At 47.0% G+C, this 7929-nt stretch overlaps 1 protein-coding gene across 10 annotated transcripts in view; it reads right to left on the reverse strand.

The window, feature by feature from the left end:
• Positions 1-7368, reverse strand: part of PPFIBP1 (PPFIB scaffold protein 1) — a 62486-nt gene extending 55118 nt beyond the window's left edge. For all 10 annotated transcript variants that reach the window (XM_088528379.1, XM_088528377.1, XM_088528376.1 and 7 more), the window contains exon 1: positions 7300-7368. The gene's annotated coding sequence lies outside the window, so the exon portion shown is untranslated. The remainder of the gene's footprint in view (positions 1-7299) is intronic.
• Positions 7369-7929: the final 561 nt, after the last annotated feature.

A 7929-nucleotide genomic window follows, 5' to 3' on the forward strand; every position in this document is an offset into this window, starting at 1 on the left:
TCTCCTTCTCTGGACATCTTCCAAACCCGCTTGGATGCCACCCTGTGCCACGTGCTCTAGGTGTCCCTGCTTGAGCAGGGGGGTTGGACTAGATGTTCTCTAGAGGGCCCTTCCAACCTCAGCCACTCTGTAACTCTGTGATTCTATCACCTAGACCAGGACAGAAGACTTGTGGGGACTCTTTGGAGCACGTGAGATCCATGCTAGTCTCTGCGCCCAAGCACATCGTACCTCCTACATCATTGCCCACGTTGGAGCCTGGCAGTGCTCTTGTGAGAGCTGTGTATGGAGTCCCTGAATAAAGACCCCTTTCTTGGCACAACAGGCACCAGACAGGCAACACATACTGTACAACTGAAGATACAACCCATGCAAGCGCGGGCGCAGCCAGCCATTCTAGATAACTCTAAGATGCAAAAGTGTGAACCTCTGCGCAGTGCCCAAATCTGCCAGGAGAGCAGCAAACAGTAGCAAACTGTGGTCCTAAGCATAAGAAGCAGAGAAAGGAAATCAAAGGCAGAGAATGTAAATGTGTGCCAAGCGCTTGGACAGAAAGGCACCTCACCCACAAAGAGGCTCTTTAAATCCCCTGGAAGTGGGCAATCCCAGGGAGGCTTTGCTGAGTTGCTAGATTATTTGGGAGCTAAAATGCTGACAGCTGACAAGGCTGCCCAGAGTGGCACCTCCTATTTGGGAGATTTTCATCCCATGCTGGGAGCAGGTAAGAGGGCCCCAGAGCAGCTCTGAGTTTGCTTTGGGTCTTCCCAGCAGCGCAGTGGCAGATGTGAGACGCGCAGCCCTTTTCGGTGCCCTCACAGCAGCAGGAGCGGGCACCTCATCCCACTGAGGCCTATGGCACCTGCTACATGATTAACATGAGGTGCCTGTTTGACTAACGGACCAAAGCAGGTCCCAAAAGACAGATCTTCCCAAACTTGCACAATCTGCGGGAATTTCAAGTAATATCGCAATTCCCTTCTAAGGACCCTAATAAAACCCTTGCTTATCTATCTCAGCTGAAGAGTCAAGTTTGCAGCAATGACATGTTGCATTTCACTACCGATCTTGCTCCCAACCACTCCAGCCAAGCCTGACACCACCGCTACACACAAAAGTAGTTGGGATTGGTTCATAGGCTTTATCACCTTTCAAGCAAAAAGTTTTGCTGTCCCTACTTTAATGCAGTATTTCTAGATAAAGTTTATTTAAGGTAATACAGGCTCATTGTGACCATCTGCTTTGACTCCATACAGAAAAAAAACCCACAAATTAACTAGCAAAGCAGGGCAGATTAGGGATGCTCTGTCCTATGAGACAGACTGCATGGTGGAAACGCAAGGAGTTTGCTGAGCAAACCAGCATGGAAAAGCCTCAGCAAGACAGTCTTGGAGGAAGCTCACCCCCTTCCTACCACAGAGACAGCAACTTAGCTAAAAATTAACAGCCTTTGCCACTGATGGGAAGGAGCAAAAAGCTGCCCCCTCAGCCATCAACCTGCAGAGATTGGTCAGAATACTGGTTTAGTAGCTATTGATTCTTATCACTATTGAGTCTCATACAGCTGTTAGTTTTCCTGGTGTGATTTCAAGCCATCTGCTGCAAAGGACATCAGAAAGGAAAAGATTTTGTGATAAAAATCCCAATGTTCTTGTACCTCCTCCAGGTGCTCAGGTTGCTGGTTTGGTTAAAGTGAAACAGACTGAAACCTTTGGCCTTACCCTTATATGAAACACGGTATGATTCAGTCGCTTTGGATTTCCTCTTGTGAAGCTGGGACATTTGGCTTTCCTACTTCCTACTGTAAGTAACTCCCATTTGTCCTATTTAGGGGATCTTAATTAACAGTATTGCTCATAACCAGATTATATGGCATTTATTCTGAAGAGTAAGGCATACTGATACAGCCAAATATTCAATATAAACAGCCCATGGTTATACATGATGACATTTATATACCGGATTAGAAAGTACTAAGAGGAATTGCGGATGTAGGGCACATGACCCTCCCTTCCATTCAAAGGCAATTATTTTAATACGAAAGTGTGATGCGTTCTCAAAAACGCTTGCAGTCAGGCAGCTTTATCCCCAAAGCCTGCACATCTTGGAAGAGCAATTTCGGGTGCATCTTCAGTTTTGAGATAAGAGAACATCTGGCAGGTTGTTTGTACCAAATCAGCACACGTGTATGTGCTTACTAGGATGTAAGGAGGATTGGGACAAATGTCAATTTTATGCAACACTAAAGCGATTCAAAAAAAAATGAGGTTGAAAAAAAACACAAATAAAACACAACATGAAGCTTCTGCTTAGGCCAATCTTTACTTTTAACCACCACGATTTTTGTAGCCATTGCTGGCGGCGAGATACGCGGTCAGAGGAGTGCAGTGCTGTTCCTTAGCAGATTCCTACTGTGAACTGCAAATTTTCTTTTGCCTGGTTGCTGGAACTGGTCCCGCTGCTGTTGTCCTTCACCCTTTTTCACTTGCACGGTGACATCCTCCAGCTACTCACACTGCAGGCTGCCACCTCATTAAATTCAAAGGGGTGGTGTACAGTTTTCCTCATGAAACCAAAAGTAGCCAGGCTCCCTCGACATCCCTTGTCAAACCTGCCCAGTGGAATCTCATCCTTTCCATGACCGGAGAAAGGGAAGGCGGAGAACCATCGAGCTGGCTGCAAGAGCAGCTTCGCACTTGACAACAGTTGCTTTTTGCATCGAGATCTTAAACTTCCCAGGGCCCTCTTGACAACACTTTGATGTCCCAGGTGGAATTAAACTTCTCAGACCCGCTCCTAGGGAAGAGCCACTTGTATGAACAGCCCAGGGATGCAGTGGCTGCTCCGCCGGGAAGGGGAGCGCGTGCCGGGCGCCAGTGATGCAACGGACCGGGCGGCTGAGGTGGTTTCTCATCGGGGTGGCTGCTGAATTTTGCAATCCAAACATCACAGCTGTCGGGGTAGCACCAGCTGTTTCCCAAACCCACCCCTAGTAGCACTGTAGAAGAAGAGTAGCAAGCAGCAAGGCTATGCAACAAGGCTTGCACATGAGGGCGTGCAGATAGGGGCAGATTTCACGTGGACGTTGCAAATTGAGGCTCCTCAAAGTTAGGCAGTGCTCCAAGTTCTCCTGCTTTATTTCAGAACGGAATTTTTTAAGTTATACAACTGAAACTGGGGAAGGGGCAGTAATTAAGCTCATCATATGGAGCTGTACTCAAGTACCCACTCCCAGCACCTACCTCCTCTCTCCCTCGGGCCTTGTTTTTCTCCCTCCTCCACCAAGCAGCCTTCTGGCTACCATCTCCCACTTCTTTCCTTCTGTTCACACTGGCGCCTCCTCTCCCATCCCCGGTTTCCCTCTCCGGATCCGTTTCTACTCCCTTGAGCGCCTGTGTTATTTCTGATCCGTGATCAGCCTGCGATACCTGGCAGCTTCTGCCTACCCTTGGCCACTTGGGAACAGCTTGGAGGGAGCAACGAAGCGTCCCCCTGCCCTGAGTTCTCGTGCCTGGCAAAACTGCGCACGGAAATGACGAGATGGCAGGAAAAGTCCCATTGAGCCCTACAGTTTCTGTAACAGGGACTGCCTGGTTGATCTTGGGGACGTGGGACCCTCAGGAGCTGACACTGCACAGCGGCAACACGGTCTCTTACTCCAGACTATCAAGGCTCCACATAAGAGAGGGAAAATCGATTCCTCTCAAAGTTGAGCTGTTATCCAAGTTTTGGTGAATCTGTCTCTGGGGGGAATAGAGGAGGAAGAACTGTCTGGATTGTAAAGTCGCTCTCTCTTTTAATGGCAAATGCCTAACTAATACACAGAGACAACAGACACGAAGCTGGACAGAAAGCAGCCCGGGAACTTCTGTGAACTGGTGGAGGAGCAGCAAAGGAGCTTTCAGGAGAAAGATAAAGAGACTCTTCCTGTAATTCCTGCTCCTCTGCCCCGAGCCACTGTTTACAGAGCCGATCAGCTTTCCTCCCCAAGAGAGCTGAACTGCTCCAATACAGATGGTTCTCCAAGGCATCATAGACTTTGTAAAGCCCACAATTCCTGAAGAAAGCAGGAGTTTAAACCAGTATTCAGCAATATTGTTATCTCCTCTGTAGCAGAGTTCAGAGGGACTATGCACCCGCAGTCACCTGTCCCGTACGCGGCATGCAACACGTTCAGGGACCGATCGGTTAATCAGGCAGCAGTAAGCCCTCAGCATGTCCTAGAGCCCAGCGCAGTCATATAAGATTATTTCTACAGATGAAGTCAGCTCAGACACTACTCCCTGGGGGGAAAAAACCCACAAACCTGTAGAGCGCAGTGGATGAAACAAGAAAGAATTATTTTCTATACATGCCATGTGTCAACACAGCACCCATTTAGCAGGTCTAACTCTTCCTATTTCAGGCTCAGCTGGAAAACAGGATTAAAAAAAAAGTATTTCCAAATACATCAGAAAAGATTTCCATGTGCTGCTGGTTGGAGAGAGGATTAGGAGTGAAGGAACAGAGCAAGTCACCAGGAAGCCAAATAAGCCCTCCCCTCCCCCAGCCACCCTAGTTATTCACATGCTGCTTTAGATGCTCCAGGCAATTCCTCATCCACCTCCCTCCAACCACACACTGAGATGCAATAACCACGGCAGTAAGTTAGGGAATATATTAACGCAGAGAGATGATGCATTTTGCCCACACTGCCAGGATCACATCAAACAAGGCGGCCCGGCCGCGAACGGCTGCAGCGGCCGGACGGAGCAGCCGAGTCCCGGCCCCGGGGCTGCCGAGCGCCCAACGTGCAGCCACCGCAGCGAAGAGTTAAGAGGGCTGGGCTGGATCGTGGAAGATAAACATCTTTCCCCAGCATCTCTCGCTCTCTTTCCTTTTGCTGCTGATGGGAATCAAACTCTCTTTTTTCCCCTCCCTCTCTCCCGAGTTTGAACAGGAAGAGGTGTGGTGCTGCATAAGAGGCGAAGCCGGGATTTCAAGTTCTGATTTTGTTTCTTCTCTCATGGCCTAAAGTCACTTGACTGCGCTGGCTCCTTTTCTCGTTCTGCAAAATGGGGCAAATAATTAGCAACTACCGCCCCAGTGTTAGAGAAATTATTTAATTCGTAGCTGTACAGCTCTTTGAAGACGCAAACAAAGTGCCAATGATTATTGCTAGATGACGATGATGATGATATATTTTTCCCCCAAGCTTCTTAAGGGAAGAAAAAAAAAAACATACAATCAAGCAACCATATTTCTAATGAGATGCAATACCCTGAAAGTAGGGCATTTTAAAAGAGATTGGACAATCTTTTTCCAGTTCAGAAAGATTATTCCTAATATATAAACCTCACAGGATTATAAATTCATGAAAAGAAAAATGTCATTCGACTAGCTTCCTGCTGACAAAATAAGCTTGTCTAAATAAACAGGGAAAATATATACTCTTTTTTTCTTTTTTTTTTTCCTCCTCTCTTTGAGAGAGCAAAAAGAATTTCTCAAAGAAGCCAAGGCAAAAACAAAATGAGACTTGAAAGCTTTGTGGGGGATGCACTTAAAATTTCTGAATATGAAGGAACTGTCAGGACTGGAAAAGTCAATTAAATAGAAAGGACTGGATAAGGCAGTGGGGAGGGAGCGCACTGTGCAAGAGGTCACACACTGGATAAACAGGGCGGTGTGCTAAATATTTATGGATAAATACAACTCCCTTTCTCTCCTTGGCCATGGACATAGGAGAGATGTATCAGAGAGCTGCCATCAGGATTCCGGGTGAACAGGCCGTTAAATGACATTAATTTTACCCAAACCACATCGCCAAGTGCCTGAGCCAAAGCAGAAAACAAAACAAAACAAAACATACTGTTCTCTGCAAGCAGCAGTATTTCCCTCTCAAAACACTCTGACTTTTAACACCACTGTCAAAAGCCCCAAAAAGCCCAGACAGGGCTGGCTCTGGCAGACAAGTTATCGAAGTGCTAATAAATGCAAGTAGCACAAGTAGCACAAGTAGCCTTTTAGTTTTTTTCCTCCTGTACTCGACGCAGCACTGATTAAAAAAGACTGATTTTTTGCCTTTTGCATATGGGTAACACAACAGAGCGGACTAGATGTGCGCTGTTTTGCTAATGCCCATGCATGCTCTGTCTCCATCTCAGATATCAAGGTAATCTGTCATGTGCAGTTGGAATTTGGCACCTCAATAAAGCACCTCTAAGGCTTCTTTTTTTTTTTTTTTTCTCTTATTCATGTGCCATCCTTAATGTGAGCTATAACATGGACTGTCAGCGTGATGTTTCACAAGAGGCTAGGGAACAACAGGATGGAAATCCATGCTTTTAAACCTGAACAGAAGCAACAGGCAGTAGTACTGAAACTTCAGTCAAGACATCTGCACAGTTTGTGTGGCAAGAACAGAGCTCATGTATTGGGCTGAACTTGGGGCAACGCAGGAAGAAACTCCATGTCCATCATCTCATGGGAGAGGCAGACAGAAGTTTGCTCCAGAGTCCACTGTTGCTGTCAACACTGAGTCAGAAACGGAGATTTCTTGCCATCTTGCTGGAAGAGGCGTTTATTTATTTACTTAACGGCGAAAGCAAGTAGCAGGGGGAGAAATCAGTTCCAGCTTTCTGGACAGATTGCCCAGAGAAAGGAAGGGATCTAAGTGAAGCAGAATGCCTCCAAACACCAGAAGCACATTGGCATCCGTGCCGCCGGCTCGAGCGGCGCCGGGCACCAGCCGTCACCGCCGGGGCCAGACACGGCCCCTGGGAGGGCGCCAGCACAAGGGACAGGGAAATAAGAGAGATTTAGGTCCCTCTCATTCGGACCTAGTGACCGGCTGGGAGGCCACAGGGTGAAAATACGGAGGAAGCCCCGGGCACATCGCAGCTGTGAGGCGCGCGGCTGACACAGTGATTCCAAGCAGCTCCCTGCGTAAAGAGACAGCTGGAATTTAGGAAGCTCAAGCCTTTCACAAGACAGATTATACTCCAATATCCAAAACAAAGCGGACAAGCAACGACCATTCCCCCAAAAACACTTGCTAGCTCTGACATGCTCTGGGCTACTTGGATCACACCAGGCTAGACCAAAGGCAAAATGTTGCACCTCGAAGTCAACCAAGAGGGCCATTTCCAAGGGCTAACACAAGCAGAAGCAATATCCATCGACAAATCCTGCTGGAAGTTGTAAGCAGCCTAACTTTAAAAACTTTTATTTCCAAAGCCCAAAGAGGCTGCTGTGTAAGGTATAAAGCAGAAAGAGAGCAGATACATAGTGGTGAGGAACAACTCAGTGGGCTGGATTACTCACCCAGGGGAGCAGACTCAGTGCTGATCTCCACCGTCACTCTTGAGCCAGCGCCACTAATCCATATAAGCTTACTGATACCTAAAGGAGGGAAACAGAGAAATAATTTCAGCAAATGCCACAGAACTAGAGGCATCTTAACAGCGAGACCTTACAAGAACTGATTATAAAGTGGCCTGGGATTAGGATGCAAGATGGATGGTATACAGCGTAGCATTGACAAAAGCCTCCGGTACAAATAGATTGAAGGATGAGAACAAATGTACAAATAGGAAGCGAGTTTGTTTATTCCTAGTAACGCCCAGTAACATTAGCTCTCAGTATTTCCAAATTATGCTTTCGATCTGTGCCTTAAAAAAAACATTAAGGACCAACACAAACGAGTAGTTGCCCTGGGGCAAAAAAGATGACTGCAAATAATTCAGTAGGCAGTACCTCAGTGAAAGCAGAGAGAATTCAGATGGATTCCCCTCCAAAAAAGAGGGGATTTCAAGCCTGGATGCTGAAACGTGTACTAAAGTCTCAGGGCACACAAATGATTAGGTGATCATTGCTCCTCAGAACAGATCTTTAAATTAGACCAGACAAAAATCTCAGCAATAAAACACAGAGAGCACAAAGGACAGGGGCACA

The sequence above is a fragment of the Tinamus guttatus genome, unplaced genomic scaffold (genome assembly GCF_059628265.1).
Source record: "Tinamus guttatus ecotype Peru unplaced genomic scaffold, ASM5962826v1 Tinamus_guttatus_pri_ptg000308l, whole genome shotgun sequence".
Classification (NCBI taxonomy): domain Eukaryota; kingdom Metazoa; phylum Chordata; class Aves; order Tinamiformes; family Tinamidae; genus Tinamus; species Tinamus guttatus.